The 21738-nt window shown below is 39.5% G+C and overlaps 1 long non-coding RNA gene across 1 annotated transcript in view; it reads left to right on the top strand.

Annotated features, from left to right (window-relative positions):
• Positions 1-1966, top strand: part of LOC136884390 (uncharacterized) — a 130013-nt gene extending 128047 nt beyond the window's left edge. Inside the window, exon 5 of the long non-coding RNA XR_010861356.2 lies at positions 1813-1966. This is a non-coding gene — a long non-coding RNA (uncharacterized lncRNA). The remainder of the gene's footprint in view (positions 1-1812) is intronic.
• The last annotated feature ends 19772 nt before the right edge of the window (positions 1967-21738 follow it).

Below are 21738 nucleotides of genomic sequence, written 5' to 3' on the forward strand. Positions count from 1 at the left end.
CATGTAAGGAAGGTGACGTTTTCGTAGCGGTGGAGTGTTTTCATTCATCAATTCCGAGTTATACATTTCCTTCATAGTTGGCGGACTTCCTTAACTAGGGATCCTTGATAAAGGCGAAATTATTGGATATGAGGCGGAGGAAGAAAATATTTTACAAGAATGTGATCGTAAGACGGACACTGAGAATTATTTTTTTTTGAGAGGAAACCAATATTGGAAGTGATTTACCAGATACCGATGGGACTTTCGTTTCAGGAAAGGATAATACGGCAATCTGGACTAATTTACCACAAAACTGTTTTCTTGTCAACATGTTCTAGTTTGCTACGCACACAGGAGGAGGGGGCGATAACAAACCTACGAAGAAGAATAAGTCGTGACATTGTTTGAAACAGTTTGTACTTCATTTTTAATCCTCTTCATGACTTACAATGCTCTATTAACCATGTATAATATGTAGCCAGCAAATTTGACAGAAGAACCCCCTGTGGGTGGGGGCGATAGAATAACACCCACGGTATCCCCTGCCTGTCGTAAGAGGCGACTAAAAGGGGCCCCAGGGGCTCTGAATTTTGGAGCGTGGGTTGGCGACCACGGGGCCCTCAGCTGAGTCCTGACATTGCTTCCACTTACTTGTGCCAGGCTCCTCACTTTCATCTATCCTATCCGACCTCCCTTGGTCAACTCTTGTTTTTTCCGACCACGACGCTATTAGGTTTGCGAGGGCTAGGGATTCATTTTCACGCCCTTCGTGGCCCTTGTCTTTCTTTGGCCGATACCTTCATTTTTCGAAGTGTCGGACCCCTTTCATATTTTCCCTCTGATTAGTGTTATATAGAGGATGGTTGCCTAGTTGTACTTCCTCTTAAAACAATAATCACCACCACCACCACCTTTGACAGAAAAACCAAGGGCGGCGAAACGAACGGCATGCCACCGGGAGCGTTACAGAATTAAGCTCACCTCACTACGGGTACATCACAGAAAGTGTCAGTTAAACGGTAAGCAATAAAGCAAACGACACTGATATTATTACTCTCCTGCTTTCCGCATCCCTCTAGGAGAAGAAAAGGTATTTATTTATTGTAAATAATAGTTTGACATATTGTGAATTCAGTGTTGTGATGGTCCTGCAGTTATGGTTTTCACAACAGAGAAGGTGTTTATCGCGGAACATTATTTTCGGTCATACGGAGTGGGGCGTCAGAATGGCTCGAGTTTGATTCACATTAAAGAACAGTGCGAGGAGCTTGCCATTGTTTTCCTCACTGGACAGTACAACTAACCCTACGAGCAAAACTTTTCATAACACTGTTCGTGCTCCGAATGCTATTACTTATCAGTAGAGTCCGGATTTTTAGGTACTCATAGGTTAGAATGCAAAGTTACTGAAACGAGTAACAAGTATAGTCTACCCTGTACAACAGTTATGGTTTGAGATTTGCATAGACATTAGGGGTACAGTCTATAGAACTCCTGTAATTTATGTTACCCTTCCTACATTATGGAAGAAAGGGTTGCACAATATTTCCTACGAACCAGATTACTTTGCATTCTAACCAATTACCACCTAAAAATCCGAGGTCTACTTATCAGTACACACACCCCAACAGGTTCCATATTGTCACGGCCATAAATGAGACTGGACTTCAGCGGAAGCTTCTTTGTTCTGGCCTCTGTCAAGAGATGGATTCTAAAATACTGCATTGCTCAAGAGAAGGGAACAGGAGACAGTTGGATTATGCGAATTTCAAAAGTTGAACAACAAACTTTGATCATGTTTGAAACAATTTCCATTTTCTTTTGTTACAGGTCTTCTTGGATCATACCACCCTACTGTCCATGGAAACAGAGTATGTGGCCATGCTTCGTTCTTCTAGTCTTCAATGAATGAATATCGTCGTAGTCTATAGTTCTTCAAGTGACGTTTGTACATAGTAAAAATAAATCGTTGAAACAATCCTAATTTATTTGATTTTTTCAATTCTACTTGACACAGATTTCTCATGTTACATGTGATTAGCTGGTATACCTCTTGTCTACAAGTCACGATTTCGTGCAGCTGGAGAAAATGTAACTTCATAACTCCTCCGGCAGTAATGCCATTTAGAGGAGATTAGTGGCATCAGAAGAGATACTCCCCCTGTGGGTGGGGGCGGTAGAATAACACTCACGGTATTCCCTGTCTGTCGTAAGAGGCGACTAAAAGGGGCCTCAGGGGCTCCTCACTTTCATCTATCCTATCTGACCTCCCTTGGTCAACTCTTGTTCTTTTCCAACCCCGACGCTATTATGTTTGCGAGGGCTAGGGAGTCTTTCATTTTCACGCCCTTCGTGGCCCTTGTCTTCCTTTGGCCGATACATTCATTTTTCGAAGTGTCAGATCCCTTCCATTTTTCCCTCTGATTAGTGTTATATAGAGGATGGTTGCCTAGTTGTACTTCCTCTTAAAACAATAATCACCACCATCACCGCCACTCAGAAGAGATACAGCACCTCTCAATCAATCTTAGAGCCGGGGACGGTAATATATGTAACAAAATATGTGACGGAAGTGTAACCTAACAACCATGCAGGCTGTTACGTAAGGAATGAATGGACGGTCAACTGACCAACTTGGGTATCCAGAGTGGGCTGGTTGTAGATTTTCTGGCATTTGATGACGACATGGCACTGGTAGCCGATTCGCTGGATACAGATCAACTGCCCCAGAAAACAGGCAGCCTAAGTGGATCTTCATGTGTCTTTGGAGGAAACAGAGTTCTTGACCAACATCAAGGAAGCTAGCAGAGAGATACTACTAGAACGGGAGAAAATCAAGAGGACTGATAAATTTAAGTATCTCGACGAATGGATTAAACCCGAATTATCAGAAACAGCATCATTATCCATGAGAGTCAACAAGCTGGAACTGGCCTATCGACTGACAAAGAACAGGCCTCAGGGGCAATGAACTTTGGAGCGTGGGTTGGCGACCACGGGGCCCCTAGCTGAGTCCTGGCATTGCTTCTACTTACTTGTGCCAGGCTCCTCACTTTCATCTATCCTATCCGACCTCTCTTGGTCAACACTTGTTCTTTTCCGACCCCGACGCTATTAGGTTTGCGAGGTCTAGGGAGTCTCATTTTCACGCCCTTCGTGGCCCTTGTCTTCCTTTGGCCGATATCTTCATTTTTCGAAGTGTCGGACCCCTTCCAATTTTTCCCTCTGATTAGTGTTATATACAATAGAGGATGGTTGCCTAGTTGTACTTCCTCTTAAAACAATAATCACCATCACCGCCACCTGACAAAGAACACTTATAACAAAAAATGCCTATCATGCAATCTGAAACGGAAGCACTACACGCCAGTCATACGACCAGAAGGTCTGAATGCCATGGAGTGTCTTTCGTTGAACCGAAGAGGTCTGATGGGAAGAGTCAGGGAGAGGGGAATTCCTCAAGGCAGTATTATTGGACCTTTATGTTTATGTGGTTAAGTGTGAGAGAGAGATTAAGTGTAAGAGAGGGCCTCGAGCCCTACCTTCACCACTGTAAACAAGGCACTATTAAATAAATAAATAAATAAATAAATAAATAAATAAATAAATAAATAAATAAATAAATAATATGAGTAAAGAAGTGCAATCGGAGGTAAGGCTTTTTGCGGATGATGTTATTCTGTACAGAGTAATAAATAAGTTACAAGATTGTGAGCAACTGCAAAATGACCTCGATAATGTTGTGAGACTGAGAGCAGGCAATGGTATGATGATAAACCAGGTTTAATGATTGTGTTAATGGGGTAAAAGTTCCCTCTGGGATCATTGTAAGTATCTAGGTGTTAATATAAGGAAAGATCAATATTGGGGTGATCACATAAATATGATTGTAAATAAAGTGTGAGTTTTCTAAGTCGCTGACTGACTAATTTTACAAACATATAAAACTGCATTTAACTTGAAAAATCTGAATATCTGCATTTAAAATGGAAATTATAAAAATTAACATTCATTAAATAAAATATACACACGTCGGACCTTGTACTCACACTTACTTGTTACCTGCTTACTTACACATACGTTATTTGAAGGGCGCCAGCTGTCACTCAGTACAGCAATAATAGAATGAGACTCTTGACTATCTCTAGGGTGTGGGGTAATAAGCTTACTTTTGACAACATACCATATAAGTTCTGGGAAAAGGAGCTTGGCGTTCGGTTTCCCCATTAATTTTGAGGTTAAGATATTTTACTGTCAATGAAATGAAACTATGAATTCGCTTGATAGAACAATATATATTCTTTAAATAATATATCAAAAAATAGTGAGTCTTGTTGCGATAAAACAGATGAGAATATGAAATTATGACATTGCAACTGAAAGAAACTAGGCATGAATTTGAATTCTTCTTGACCGGACATTTAACAATTTATACGAAATATTTCCCTCACTGATTCACTTGACTGTACCTTCAACACTTTGAGTGTAATTACGACGTATTCCTTTGATCTGGTGTTTACTGTAGATGTGTCACGCCTAACTTGGTGATACATCCTTGTGACTGCTTCTTCTCCATATCATCTGACTTCTTTGTAAGTCAATATGGTATGACCTCTTGGCAGGTCCAGAGTTGCCCTCTCTGACTCCATGGTAAGCCTTGCGTCCGTGTCTTCCACTAAGTGACGGACCAACCATTTGGTCTCACTCTCTCAATGACCAATAATGGCTCACTGAGTCTTCACCATCTCTCGTTCACACTGGTTGACTGACCAACTAAGGCCTCTTGATCTAGTAGACTACTTCACTGTACTGCATCCGTATAACTAATGACTGACGCTACAATATGCATCCACCTTATATAGACGTTGGTTGACACCGCTACGTAATCTCCAGAAATAACAATGACATACTCCCACCTACGCGACAGATATTACATACAGTGGTGAAATAGCCCGGAGGCGGCTAACTCCGTGAGCGCATATCTAAATAAATACAATGCCGTAGCCATGGCGCGGCGATGACTTGGCAGAATCTCCACTGGTATCGCAATATAACAACGTCACTTCCAATCTCTGATATATACAACAATTCTCACTGTACAGGTATTGAGTGTTATACTACACATACGTATATATGCATACATCTAAGTACAATCTTGCAAGCAACAGGCAATTGCAAAATCGAATTGAATAAAACGGATAATTACAATAATAATAACAATATCACAGATAACATAATAATAATACTGACATAGTAATAATAATAATAATAATAATAATAATAATAAAATACAGATAAAATCATACAATAATAAAAATACAGATATCATCTTGTAACGGGATTTGAACAGTTACAATTCGCCTCCCTCATAAATAAATCGAAGAACAAAGAATCGATTGATTTATGAACAAAATTATATATATAACACTGACACATATAAACACTTTAAATAAGTATACAACAATAATTTTCTTTTTCAGCATCCATACATTTTATAATACATCACATATATGAGAATTTTTCTCGCACATTGTCATCGCAGTTAACTGTCCAGTGTCCCATTCTCATACAATTCACAAGAGCATAGCCCTTAATTTAACACACACAAATAATTTTAAATGATTACACTACATTCTTCTTTTTTTAAACATTTTGTGAAAATTCACTTATATGAGAACTTTTCTCGCATATTGTTATCGCAGATAACTGTCCAATGTCCTGTTCTCAGTTTTGTCACACAGAACATGACAATGTAGCACTTATTCTTCCAATGCACCAATACGACACTTGGTTCACACGCAAATCGCAGATGTTAGTTTTATTTTGCCAGTTTCTCACAAAAATTAATCATCTTATTCTTATCTCAACAAATCTCACGTGACGTACTTCTTTACATTCATTATACTATAAATAGCGACAATATCCCCTTCCTGAATTTAAAGACTATGCACACTCCCCGATACGGTTCACAATAGTGAAATACCCCTGATACAAAATATCTTCAACATATTTCCCGCCTCTGCAGATGATGAAAATGGAACTCTGAGTAGCACCTTGTCACTCAAACTGAATCAATTTTGCCCTTATAAACTTATATATCTCAAGAAATCACATCCTTCTTGGCAACAATATTTAAAGGTTCAATACCATGGCTACAAGATGGTTCAATTATTCCGTAATCCAGCATAATGTTTATTTGTTCTTAGACGTCACTAGCATTTTTAAGTTGAATGGGGTACTTACCTCCCACAAACGATCAATGGTCATTTACTACAAATTTATGTTCACATACGTGTTCTTCCTCACTTACCACTAAATACATCTCGATGCTTACCTAACATCGAACACAATTACTCCTCCTGTAATTCACTCAAATTACCTCACGTCACTGCCTCATACCGACTATCCCTCGGATACAGGTCGCTATAGACACGTAACACACCCAACAAAACATTTCCTCTCACTAGGAACAACTTCACTTACCTCTCATATATTTCAAAGAACACACGTCACCACCACACTTACCTCAGACCATCATAATTAACACGTACTTCTTTGCTAGTTTCCTCCCAGAACAAACACACACTACCTAAATTAAAGTCTATTCTACTTTCATGATTTGCAACCAAGTCAGCTCCTATAATAACTGAATACACAAGTTTTGGTATAACAAGGCGTGGCTGAAACTTACAATTATCTTCAATTATGATTGGTACCGCTATCATTTTATTTACTCACTTTGACTCACCCAACGGCTGTTATAAGATCTGATAGTACCTTCACTTACCTTCTTCATATCACAATTTCCATCATCGGAGTTATTCCCTCACTACTTACATCACATTCTCGGCATTACAAGTACTTACATCACTTAACAGAACACTTCTTACGTCTACCTTACTACTACCATTAATTACTTCATTATCTACGGCTACGTCAGTACTTAAATATCTCACTTAACATTACTTAGGTCACAATCACACTATACTTAAATCTACTTTCACTACATAACTACTTATACTACATACCTGTACAACTTCTACCTTCGGACTGTTCACTTAATTTACCCGATTCCCTGTGAATCTGAAATACTCCGACTCGATAACGACACTTTGATAACCTTCATATTATGACTATTATAATCCCTCTGATAACTCAAATCCGTACGCCTCCCATCTTCCGATTCTCTCTGATTACTCCTCTGACCCTCTCTTTCACAACTCAAATACATACGCCTCCCATCTTCCGATTCTCTCTGATTACTCTTCCGATCCTCTCTCTCACAAATCAAATCCATACGCCTCCCATCTTCCGATTCTCTCTCGTTACTCTTCTGACCACTATCACCATCAACACAACTATTAATCCTCTGCGGATCATGATCACCCCCTCTCCTCTGATACACGGCTAACATTTTCCCCTCTCTCTCTACGGTACTACTTTCCCCAGACATCATGCGCTCTCTCTCGCACGCGCGCCCTAGCACACATTCCTCCCAAAGCCTATCAATGAACACTTTAATCTCTTCTAAATTAGACCTATTATCCCAGTACACTCGAAACCATATTTTACTTTCACCGATAAAAACATTAGACAAAATCTCCAACACGTATTCCCATTCAATAACATTATTCCTCAACTTACTTGCAAAACTTTTCTCAACTACTTTTACAAATTCTATAGAGCTGAACTGTTTTCCAGAAAACCTGGTTACTCACGATCCCTACTGAACAAACCACTCGCTATCAACTCACCCGCCGACTCACTTGCAAATTCAAATTCCTGCCGTATCACTTCCTGGCAACTCAAAATTTCTTCTACCGCTACTCTCTCAGCATTCTCTTCCTCTATTCTCACTTCTTCCTTCAATTCTTCCTCTCTTTCTCTTACCTGCTGTGATAGCGTTTCCTGTTCGTTCCGTAGTTCAGTGACCTCCACAAGTTTGCTTTCAACTTGCTCATTTCTACTAACCTGTTCCCCCATCTCTTCCCCAACTGCACTGCAAATTTTGTCCAATCTTTTCTCGACTACCTCATGAATTTCTTCCCGATTACTAGAACTTTCATCACTTAATTCTACGATATTCTCTGCACCAGTTCCTTTACCATGCTTAATTTGAGTATGAAGATCGCTCCGACTCGACTCCATTTCTTCTCTAAGGTCAACACACTCTTTATTTACCTTACCTTCTAACTTAGATATTTGACTAGTTACCTCTACTATCTTAGTATCTATTTTATAATTTAGTGATTCACTTAAAGCATCTATTTACTCATTGGTCACATTAAAATTTTCTTTATTACTGCCAATTAATTCTTCCATTTGTTTCTTATTATTTTCATTACTAATATCAATCATTTGTTCCATTTTATTACATAAAGAGTTAATCTGTTTATTACAATTTTCATTATTAGTACTAATTAATTCTTTCATCTCTTCCTTACTATTTTCGTTACTACTAATTATTTGTTCCATTTTATTACTTAGAGAGTTAATCTGTTTATTACAATTTTCATTATTAGTACTAATTAATTCTTTCATCTCTTCCTTACTATTTTCGTTACTACTAATTATTTGTTCCATTTTATTACTTAGAGAGTTAATCTGTTTATTGCAATTTTCACTACTACTAGTCATTTTCTTACAGTTTTCATTGTTGAGCTCGGTCATTTTGGCCATCAGCAAGTTAAAATGTTGTAAGGTCATTGCCCCTGAAACTTCCTTTTGAGTTTCAGTGTGCTTCTCAATTTCTGCACTTTTCTGAATTACCTCAGCAGCTTCCATCGTCTTCACCTGCTCCCTACTCTGAATTTCACCTTGGATGTCCGCCGAAGCAATGACCTCGTCCTCACATGACTTGTTATTGTCTTCCTTGTCCATCTTAGGTTCACTAGTGATAGTACGCGATCTCAAATTAATTTCCCTCTTCAAATCCCTTGACATATCCCCAAAATACAAATATATATCACAAAATTATAGTCCTGAAATTTACCGGTAATAATTCCGCTGGCTTAAATGTGCATACTCTTCCCAAATGAACCTATGATATGCTGTCATTCAGAAGAGATTCTGAATTTATTCGAGTCCCACGTTGCGTCGACACTTTGTGAGTTTTCTAAGTCGCTGACTGACTAATTTTATAAACATATAAAACTGCATTTAACTTGAAAAATCTGAATATCTGCATTTAAAATGGAAATTATAAAAATTAACATTCATTAAATAAAATACACACACGTCGGACCTTGTACTCACACTTACTTGTTACCTGCTTACTTACACATACGTTATTTGAAGGGCGCCAGCTGTCACTCAGTACAGCAATAATAGAATGAGACTCTTGACTATCTCTAGGGTGTGGGGTAATAAGCTTACTTTTGACAACATACCATATAAGTTCTGGGAAAAGGAGATTGGCGTTCGGTTTCCCCATTAATTTTGAGGTTAAGATATTTTACTGTCAATGAAATGAAACTATGAATTCGCTTGATAGAACAATATATATTCTTTAAATAATATATCAAAAAATAGTGAGTCTTGTTGCGATAAAACAGATGAGAATATGAAATTATGACATTGCAACTGAAAGAAACTAGGCATGAATTTGAATTCTTCTTGACCGGTCATTTAACAATTTATACGAAATATTTCCCTCACTGATTCACTTGACTGTACCTTCAACACTTTGAGTGTAATTACGACGTATTCCTTTGATCTGGTGTTTACTGTAGATGTGTCACGCCTAACTTGGTGATACATCCTTGTGACTGCTTCTTCTCCATATCATCTGACTTCTTTGTAAGTCAATATGGTATGACCTCTTGGCAGGTCCAGGGTTGCCCTCTCTGACTCCATGGTAAGCCTTGCGTCCGTGTCTTCCACTAAGTGACGGACCAACCATTTGGTCTCACTCTCTCAATGACCAATAATGGCTCACTGAGTCTTCACCATCTCTCGTTCACACTGGTTGACTGACCAACTAAGGCCTCTTGATCTAGTAGACTACTTCACTGTACTGCATCCGTATAACTAATGACTGACGCTACAATATGCATCCACCTTATATAGACGTTGGTTGACACCGCTACGTAATCTCCAGAAATAACAATGACATACTCCCACCTACGCGACAGATATTACATACAGTGGTGAAATAGCCCGGAGGCGGCTAACTCCGTGAGCGCATATCTAAATAAATACAATGCCGTAGCCATGGCGCGGCGATGACTTGGCAGAATCTCCACTGGTATCGCAATATAACAACGTCACTTCCAATCTCTGATATATACAACAATTCTCACTGTACAGGTATTGAGTGTTATACTACACATACGTATATATGCATACATCTAAGTACAATCTTACAATCAACAGGCAATTGCAAAATCGAATTGAATAAAACGGATAATTACAATAATAGTAACAATATCACAGATAACATAATAATAATACTGACATAATAATAATAATAATAATAATAATACAGATAAAATCATACAATAATAAAAATACAGATATCATCTTGTAACGGGATTTGAACCGTTACAAAAGGGTACAGATCTCTGCACATGGTAACGAGGGTGTTTAGGGGTTGTAGTAAGAATGTAAAGGAGAGGGCATATAAGTCTCTGGTAAGGCCCCAACTAGAGTATGGTTCCAGTATATGGACCCCTCACCAGGATTACTTGATTCAACAACTGGAAGAAATCCAAAGAAAAGCAGCTCGATTTGTTCTGGGTGATTTCCGACAAAAGAGTAGTGTTACAAAAATGTTGCAAAGTTTGGGCTGGAAAGACTTGGGAGAAAGGAGACGAGCTGCTCGACTAAGTGGTATGATCCGAGCTATAAGTGGATAGATGGCGTGGAATTATACTAGTGGACGAATACGTTTGAGTGGCGTTTTTTAAAGTTGGAGAGATCACAATATGAAGATGAAGTTGGAATTCAAGAGGACAAATTGGGGCAAATATTCATTTATAGGAAAGGGAGTTAGGGATTGGAATAACTTACCAAGGGAGATGTTCAATAAATTTCCAATTTCTTTGAAATCATTTAAGAAAAGGCTAGGAAAACAACAGATAGGGAATCTGCCACCTGGGCGACTGCCCTAAATGCAGATCAGTATTGATTGACTGATTATTAATTCTCAGGAAGGTCTTAGGTCCGGTAAAGGAAGATGAAGAATTCCGTAGACGACACAATTCCGAGCTCTACGAACATGTAGAATGATTCTCTGATTGTGCTAGGAAATAGAGAGTAGCCTTCTGTGGCCATATAGTGAGACTGCCTTCCAAAAGACTGACCAATCGCCTGTTCATCTTCTGGCAGAACAAGAAGATCCGTACCAGTTGGCTGACAGAAACTGAGAAAGACGTTAAAGAACTGGGAATATCAGATCTTCAAGATGGACAGTCTGTACGACGTACCTTGAAGGAAGTCGGTGGATTTCAGGGGAAAAAAATCGGAAGAAAGGTGCCCCTGTACAGATGAAAGAAAGGCGTTATACCGGCAGAAAATGCGCCAATACTGAGAAAAGATCAAAGCCCAACAAATTAATAAGTTTAGTGTGGTCCAGTGTAGGCCCATTCGAACCAAGAAGACGAATTGATATTCAGACAATGTTACCTAGCAACCATGCAGGTTGTATCTTACGGCTGACGGTCACCTGGAATTAGCAAGCTTTGATGGATGGCCATGACCGGCAGATATATAAGCCATATTTATGATTATTCGGTTTTCGCAATTTGTTTTACGTGGCGCCGACACAGATAGGTCTTATGGCGACGATGGGATAGGAAAGGGCTAGCAGGGGGATGGCATCAGGCGGTGGCCTTAATTAAGGTACAGCCCCCAGCATTTTTCCGGTGTGTAAATGGTTAACTTCGGGCTCGAACCTACTACTTGCCGAATCCAAGCTTACAGGTGGGCGCCCCTACCCACACGGCTAACGCGCTCCGTTCTTGATTTTCAAACAGGGAAATTTGACACCATTTACTTCAGAAGTATTGGTTCAATACTGGAGACTACCTAGCCGTTTCAGCAAGAACGGGAAGTCGGGAGCTTTAAAAATGACATTTTCACTTTCTTCCACAGGAAAAATTGAGGAACAACGTACAAAATATAATTTTCGGAACCTTCTCTACTGTTGCATAAATTGGATGAAATTAAATGGCGTATGGATTTTAGTGCAGGGAGTGTCCCAGGACACGTTCGGCTTGCCAGGTGCAGGTCTTTTGATTCGACTCCCGTAGGCGACCTGCGCGTCATGATGAGGATGAAATTATGATGAAAACGACACATACACTCCGCACCTGTGCCAGCGAAATTAACCAATGATGATTAAAATTCCCGACCCTGCTGAGAATCGAAGCCGGGACCCCAGTGACCAAAGGCCAGCGCGCTAACCTTTAGCCATGGAGCCGGACATAAATTGGATCATTGTTCCTTCCTCTCTTTCATTTTTTGCCGTTGTTTTGCGAGATACGAGATTTACAGGAGTTACAAAATACCGCATACAGATATTCCTGGTGTCGTATCTGAATAAAAAGAAAGCTACGCACACATCTAAATGGCAGATTCCTTAAGAACGTTATGAGCAACAAGTTATTTTAAGTCATCAACATGATCTGATCATAATGAAAAGAGCATTCTTGGTCATCGGCGAGGTAAAGCTGAGTTACGAACAGATCAAGATTTTGTCCACCAGTTCTGTCCAGGATACCATTCAGCACACACTTCCCCACTGTGAAGTCATCCAGTAAATATAGGGAAAGTTTAATTGGGTAAATAATAATAATAATAATAATAATAATAATAATAATAATAATAATAATAATAATAATAATAATAATAATCTGGGCCAAATCCTCGAACCAACCAGACAAGAAAAATGTAGCCCAAAACAACCGTGTCCGAAAACTCAGAAGAGCATATGGGAGAACAAGAGAAATCTACAACAAAAAATGCATGTCTCCCCACGGTATGATTAAATATCACAATATTGCAATCAAACCTGAAGGCTTTATATGGAGTATAAACTCGAACACTTCATAAAAAGGGCGAGCTCGAAAATATCCTGAAAGAAGAGTGAAAAATCATGAGGAATATTTTAGGACAAGACACACGGAAGAGGGGTACCGCCTCCAATCCCGGAAATCCACAGAAGAAAGGTCTCAGGAAAGGGAGGTTAAAATTCTATGGACATGTTAAGAGGCTTACAGAAACCAGAAAGTGTCGTTAAACTGAAGACTTTCCCTTGGACACTGTGACGGTCGATTATAATATATACAGTGACGTTTGATTATATATAAAAAATATGGGATCAAATTGAACACTGTGACGCTGCGCTTGTACTGGGGGAGTAATAATACATACCTATGTGTTAAGTGGCGCACGTTTATACATGGAGAGTTACAAGTACATCAAATAATGGCAGTAATCCGCAGCACATAGGGGACACAATTAAGTATAGACACAGTAACGTAGTAACGACGGGCACCCAATAAGTATAATCAAATAAAGGCACAACGACCAATTGGGTAACAAATACAACTCAAGCAGAAGTAAGGGCCTCAGAGCACAGGAATCATTCAAGCCCCCAATCTTACAGAGTCACTCCACAGAAGCACTGTGACGTACTGTCAGACAAGGGCGAGTTATAATAAAGAAACAACATAATCGAGTGACGTGCCGAGTTGCAAGTTAACTGAAAAACACTGTGACATATGGATCACTCAATTAAAAATACAACACACACTAGCCCCAGAAACTTAAAATCAGGATATCACGATGGCTAGGTAAGTAAAAATAAGATACCCAGTACAGGTTTCAGGTAGGTTAAGAATGACACACCATACACTTACACCACAACACAATTTCCGCAGTGGTGTCGTCAAGCACAAGGTAATTTAAACGGCAGAGCGAGCTAGGAGTGGATCTTGCAACGTGACCTTAATATCAGTACCAACTTTCCGAATTCAGAGTATAATTATCAACGTTGTCACAAGGATAACACAGTATTTAGAGCATAAAATTTAATAAAGGAATATGAAGGTTACAAGGTTAAATGATCTGCGTTGTCTTTTTGGAAAAATATTTGATTAAGAAAGGAACAAGTATTATAATAGGTAAAATTAACAGGGAAATAAGGAGAGAAATGAAACCAGAATCTTATTACGGAGTAAATACCTTAGAGTATCACAGGAGCTGAAATCCGTACCAGGAAGAGAGGGCGGAATTCCCGAAACTAATTTAAAAAATCCGATGATAAAACAAGGACTGATCATATAGCCATTGACACCAAAGCACAAAGTCATGCAATGGAGTGAAGACTCCAAGCACTAAACTACGTATTATTTCAAAATCAGCAGAATCAAAGACTTGACACAAAAGGTCAACCAGAGAGGTGATATCCAATATCAACGGTATCACCTTAAAATCACCAGGCCGAAGTTCTCGGGGAGCAGAGCACACTCCCTAATTCAGTATTTTCATACGTAGAAGGTAAAGTTTATAACAGAGATTATCGCAGATAATCCGGAACAAAACTAGAATGAAAATAGTAACAGATCAATAATTATCATTAGTCCAGCCATGGAGGCACTCACGCGTAGCGACTGTCGTTTGTTTCTTCGCTCGCGGCCTATTCGGAAACATTGAACTATAGGTTATACCTACAGTTCAATGCTCGGAAAGGATGTTCTCTAGCAGTGCTCAGTGCTGCCAACCTCTGTACTTAGGAACTATGCTTGCTTCGCTTGCTTCGATAGCTGGTGGTGGTGATTATTAGTTTGATTCTTGCCGTGGACAAGACCATTGGTCCGGACGGTTAGAAGCCGCGAAGCGGCGTTAGGCCCCTAGTTTCGTGAGGAAAGACGATTGGTCTGGACGGAAGACGATTGGTCTGGACAGTTAGAATTCTTGCCGTGGACAAGACCATTGGTGTGGACGGTTAGAAGCTGCGAAGCAGCGTTAGGCCCCTAGTTTCGTGAGGAAAGACCGTGGACTGGGACGACGTTAATTGCGCTTTTATTGTGCTGCGGTTGGTAACGCATTATGATGAAGTTCCTTCTCGGGAAGGAGATCACGTGCCATTTTACATTGGCCAATAGGAATACACGAAGCTACTTGAGAAATGAATATGGCGTGTAATAATCTTAATTAGGTTATAAAAGTAAATGTACTTCTTGGGGCGGGTTGGTAGGTTCCTGGCACTGATCTCTATACATGGATCGCTTATGGCAGGTCTCCGCTGCAGGAGAAAGTACGCCAAGTTGAGCGCGCGGTTCGCCATGTTGGCGTACCCAACCTAGAGCTCTTCTTATGGGGAAGCAATGATAATATAGTCAATTTTAAGTTGCAATTAATGGCGCATTGGAATAATTAAAAATATGGAGACATGTTCACTGAAAGCATAAGGACATTGGGATCACTGACACGTCATTCCGAGGTCAGTAAATCTCCGGGATAGCAATAAACATGAGTGTATAATAACGGCCGACAAATATTAACGTAGGTGCTGAATACATGCAATTAGCGATCAGTAACACAATACGAGTGACAACCAGTTTCTGGAAACATTGCTGTAAATTGTATACATGTATGCCACGAAATTATGCATTCTTAAAATGGTGTACCTATAAACGTAGCTCACTATACAGGCCTAGATTCGACATATCGTAATCGGTGCTTGATACTGAATTTCTGTTTCCTCTTTCCATGAAATAACGCGCATATTATCAAATTAAAATATCATTGAAGCAAATGTACACGTTTATAAAACCAGCAAATATTCAAAACTTGTCAATATATCACATTACCTGCAGCTTAATTTACTATTACAGACCTCTTTAATTAAATTCAGCTAGCAAAGCGATATTGATAGTCATCATCAGAAATATGTAACACCAGTTAAAAGAGTCCCAAATACCACGAACAGAATAATGGGATAGCCTCAAACACCCACCTCACTTTCCCTTCTCCCACCACTCCAGTGTCTGAAACCCATAATTATTACTGATGTAAATAAGGTCTAGAATTCCTCCAGACTTCATTTTCTAAGATTGTTATAAGGTCACGTCAATTATTTCATCGAAACCGTCAGTTTAATTATGAGAGAAAAAAAGTAAATCTTTACTTGCTGTTAATGATCAGTAAAATTGAAAACAGTTGGCTGTACATCACTTCTAAGGTGTACAGTTTGTCCATTTCTATCAAAACAGTCTTCCTCTAAGTGATCCGAGCAGAGAACAGCTGTTTTAGAAGGCTCCCAATTCTCCCGCCTGATAATCCATGATCTTAGAAGTTCGGGTCTCGAGAAAGGAAACCTACAAAAATTAATTGCCATTTTGCTCCCGGAATATGCGAAAAAAGATACAAAAAACCTAAAACTCAAAACACTACCCTAGGAAGATTCTTATGTACAGTATAAAACTCCCCGTTGAAATGATTTCTCCTTCTGCTGATCGGTTCTGTTTGTACATCCATAAGCTGAACACTGCGGTATGTTAATACCCCGTAGAATGTTTCTTCATTCATATTTCAGATAAACACATACATATTTAAATTGAATCTTGTAATCCACAAGTATACTACAAGGCAACGAACCTAAATTCGTAAAATACACTACTATTTGCTTTGTAATAACACAGCACAGAACACTCGTGGAACTACAATCAAGAGGCCTGGCGTCACTGAACTAAGCATAAACAAAGCAAACGCGCTCCTCGTGGTCTACTGCACCATGCGCTCGCTGCCATCTTACTGCGCCAGTCATCTTCTATTCGGCTTACTGCTACCCAAGCTACCAGCCATCCAGGTATAGAGATCAGTGGTTCCTGGACATCGCAATGAACAAATCTCTCCTCTCAGACGCTCTCCAAGTAAGATTGCATTATTAAATATCAAACCAGAATATGCAGGGTAGATCTCACATGAAATCGAGACCTACGCGTCACACCACCAAATCGAATCAGTCCCAACCTCTTAAAAAAAAAAAAAACATCAAACAATAGTCACCAAGGGGACCCCCCCAAAAACATAAAACATGCGGACAAATCACCGCAATAAAGGTGGTTTCATTTTTCTCTTTACATACCGGTACTTCTTTACATTAAATGATAGTCATTTTCACGGTTAGCTTCCCCACCTGATGGGTAAAATACATGAAACCCCTTTCAACATTTAAAGTGAAGGTGAAATAATTCACTCTAAGAAATTGGGCAAGATTTCCCACAAAACATGATATAATACGAGTGGTATCTGACATAAGCAGATTTAAACCAGCGTAATAAAGGATGCAGAGTTACAATGGTAAGGTACAAGTTTGAACGCCTCCTAAACGGAAAGGCGTACAGAAAATTACTGACCTTGGTAAAATTTAAATCCACAAACCAGAAGGAAAAGGAGTTTTAGAAAAGGGCCAGTAATGAAATCAAGAAAGAACACATCTTATAATATGACATATACTAACCGGAATAGGATGGGAGGTTGGAGGAGAATGCAGATCAAACCATAAAAGGATTAAATTTACATAGCAGGTAGATTAATAACTGTAAAACAAATACATCATAACCAAATTCCCAAAAGAGGGTGGAAACCGGGATAAACCCCGGAAAAAGTACATAAGACTACATGGCACGTCTGTCTCGTAGAAAGATCAGGCAAAAGCTCCCAACATGGCTACCCCCAACACTCACCAAAGCCATCCGCATCCGCTTAGCCATACCAAGAAGGGGAGGGGATAGAGTACATTACAGAACTACACGGACAAGGGTCCATGCAGTTCTGTTTACATGTTGAGAGGGACTTGAATTAAGAAATTCATACGTTAAATTATCCTCACAACACAAAAGACAAAAGCGGATATGAAGAATGCACAAATTCAACCTGAAGAAATTATGAATCGATATATATATATATATAGGAAGAAAATTGACAAGTGGGGAGTTACTCTAGAGAACGAAGTACCAAGTGGACGGAAGAAAGGAAGAGGATCTTTAGTCACAGATGAAAGCATCCTGGATCCTCCGCAAACGAAATCATAAATAAAGCTTCGTATGTTCCGAAAGAGACCATTCACGCATAATAATAATAATAATAATAATAATAATAATAATAATAATAATAATAATAATAATAATAATAATTTTACAGTATATCTACCACTTCTTGACACGGGATCGCGAATGAAGTGAGATTAATTTGCATGGCATATTTCTACGGCCAGATGCCCTTTCTGACGCCAACCAAAGCCGGGGGAGTTAATGAAGTTAAAATGAATGAGGGTGAATGCAGTTGGGTAAGGAAGTGGAAGGTATCTCCTGTGGCCTATGAATACGAATCGTCCGGATATTTGCCTGGAAGTGAAAACGGAAAAACCACAGAAAATGGTCGGAGAAAGCTTTTCGTATGCTGTTTCATCTCCAGGACAGTCGACGGTGGGGCTTGAACTCATGTGTCTCAGCAATGCAGAGCTTGCCTCCATACCGTAGCTCGTTAACACGCGCAAACACACCGTTCAATAATAATAATAATAATTGTAACGGGGCTACCCGTGGTTCAGCAGAAGTGAAAGAAGGTGTCGGGGTGAATGGGTATAACTACCAACTCAAAGTTAATTTAAAACTGTAACAAAGGTTATATTTCTTTAGGAATTTCAAAAATCAACAACAAAATTTTAACAACTTTTCACTTAGTGAAATAACAATGACATTTCAGGTACCATGACAAGGTTTATACAAGGCAAGAACATCCAAAATTTAGTGACTGTTTAGTAATCAGGGCTTCCAGCCCCTCGCTTCACAATTATTGAGCACTCAGCTCAAAATTTACAAAGACACAATTTTACTTAAGGACAGAAATCCCCTAATACATGGAGCCCTTGCTCCAACAATTACAATATCAGGCCTCCCAGAGGCACTTCTACAACACTAGAAAAAGAGCTAACGTGCTCTCACTTTCCACGCCTATACAAGGCGACACCAAAAATATCTTACACCCTTTTTGGCCTTCCATGGGCCAACTTACAAAATTTGAAACAGGGGTATCGCGTACCCAACCTACCGGGCCTTCGTGTAAAAGAAATAACAGGTTAAGTAAATGGCCCGAAACTCAAATTGAATGGAGGCGTGTACTTGCACTCCTAAATTTACATTATTAAAACCTAAAAGGCACTAGGCCGATGAAACAGGGGCTATTCCCAAACTATGGAGGTGACTCGTATAAAAACGGAAAGGAAGAAAACCAGTTACAAAACGTAGTCACCTCAAACCAATATTAAGGGGAGCTCGAGAGGGTAAATCACTCTCTATCCCCGAATTACAGTTACAGATTTTATGAAATTTTCACATTAGCCGGCAGAACTTACATTTTAGAGAAGTTGGTTACATATTAAAGTTTCGGACCTATCCCTCGGGTTAAACTGCGGAGCTAGCAAGAAATAAAGATGTTAAATGGCCATTACCTTGCTGAAGAACTGCTGCCTGGGAAAGAGCCACCTCCAGCCTCCTGCTTGACGCATACACTTAGATGACGATCAAATGGCCAAGAGGCGTGAAGATCCGCAGTTTATAAACCCTCGGAGAAAGTTTGAGACCTTTCATGAATAATCAAGACACACCCACATACTTTTATTGGTCAAATTTAAAAGTGGCCCTCAGAATCGAAGAAGAAGCCTGTGATAGGCTGAAAATTAATTAAAGAAATTCGTGATTGCCTAAATTCAAAACTGGCGGAAAGAAAGATCAATATTGCCAACCCAAAAATGAATGAACATAATTTAGTAAAAAAGTAACTTATGAATACAAAACTTCTTCAAAAAAGTTCTTTCACTTCACACCAGGGTGCACGATTATAGTTTTATAATTATAATAATAATAATAATAATAATAATTATTATTATTATTATTATTATTTATTTATTTATCGTATGATGTGCACAGATAGATTATATAAATAAGTATACAATATATACACAATATATACAAGCAGAAGCCTATAGTTCCAAATCAAGTCCATTGATCCATTTCAAGGCCTCCTCAGTTGCGTTATGAATGTCCTCCAAAGGACCTTGAAAAGCTCTCCGTGGACACTCGGCAATTACGTGGTGGATGGTCTGTGAGGTAGCTCCACAATCACACCCAGAAGACTTCTGCCAGCCCCATTTATAAAGTGTATAGCCGCATCTTCCTTGATTGACTCTTATCCTGTTTAGAGTCCTCCATTGACGTCTGGGTAGATGGAATCCAGGAGGTTGAACATGAGGTAGAGTCACAAGATGTTGATTGGGAACAGAAGACTGCTGCCATTGGTGTAACCAGGCGTTCGTGATGGAGAACCCAGATTCTTCCAGTGTAAGTGCAGTGCGCCAGGGTGGAGATCTAGACTTAAGTCGAGGAGGGGCAGGTTGAGTAATATCCTGGTGAACGGGGAGGTTGGAGTCCTGGCTGGTCTTCTTCCACAGTTTTAGAAGAGCTTCAGACCTTTTTAAGCAAGGCGGAGGAATATTACTGAGTATAGGCAGCCAGGCCACGTTTGTAGAGCGAATACAACCGGTTATGATGCGCATTGTTTGATTTAGTTGAGCATCAATCTTCGCAGTATGAGCACTGTTCAGCCAAGTTGAAGCGCAGTATTCGGCAACTGAATAGCAAAGAGCTAGAGCAGTAGATCTCAACACTTGGTTGTTTGCACCCCAAGATGTGCCGGCTAATTTTTGAAGAATATTATTCCGACTTTTAATCTTGGCGGCTGTGTTGTTAATATGATGTTTATATGTTAGGGATCTGTCTAATGTGACACCTAAATATTTTGGGAAGGGACAGTGTTGTAAGGATTGATTTCTGAATGTTATTGAAGGCTTGTAGTTGGCAAATTTATTTCTGAGATGAAACACAGATACAACAGTCTTTTGGAGATTTGGACGGAGACACCACTTTTGGAAGTATGTATCTAGCTTTTCTAGATCTGCTGTAAGAATTTGTTCAGCATCTGGAAAACTTGGTGTTTGGCTAACCAGTAGTATATCATCTGCGTAAATAAATTTCCTGGACTTAGTTGCTGGTAAGTCAGCAGTATAGAGGTTGAAAAGTAAGGGTGCCAGAACAGATCCTTGTGGAAGTCCATCATTCAGTTTGTAGGTTTTGCTTACTGCATCATCCGAGAAGATCTGAGAGTTTCTGTTGCTAATCATATTGCCAATGAGATTTGTAAGCTTGACACAAGGGATGGCAGAGATAAGTTTTAGCAGAAGCCCTTCTCGCCAAACAGTATCATAGGCTGCTGATAAGTCTAAGAAGACAGCCATACTAATCTTCCGATTCTCAAATCCATTTTCAATATGAGAGGTCAATGCAAAAAATTTGGTCAGCGCAATTTCTTCCAGGTCTGAAGCCAGCTTGTTCTGTGGGAAGGAGATTATTGATGGTTTCTGAGATCCTATTGTATATTAGTCTTTCCAGGAGCTTTAGAGTAACACTTAGCAGTGCAATGGGTCTGTAGCTTTCCGCTCTCAGAGGGTCCTTGTTGGGTTTCAAGATCGATATTACTTTGGTCTTCTTGAATAGTGAAGGAAGGTTACCTGTCTCCAAAATATTGGAGAAGAATTTGGTGAGCCAAGTGATTGTTGCAGGTCCAAGATGTTGCAGGAATTCAGGATAGATGCCGTCTATACCTGCTGCTTTCCCGGATTTTATGTTCTTGATGCCTTCTAGGGTTTCCTCTCTTGTGAAAGGACAAGAGAATTGGGATGATTGTTGT

Source organism: Anabrus simplex, chromosome 12, assembly GCF_040414725.1.
Source record: "Anabrus simplex isolate iqAnaSimp1 chromosome 12, ASM4041472v1, whole genome shotgun sequence".
NCBI classification, from domain to species: Eukaryota; Metazoa; Arthropoda; class Insecta; order Orthoptera; family Tettigoniidae; genus Anabrus; species Anabrus simplex.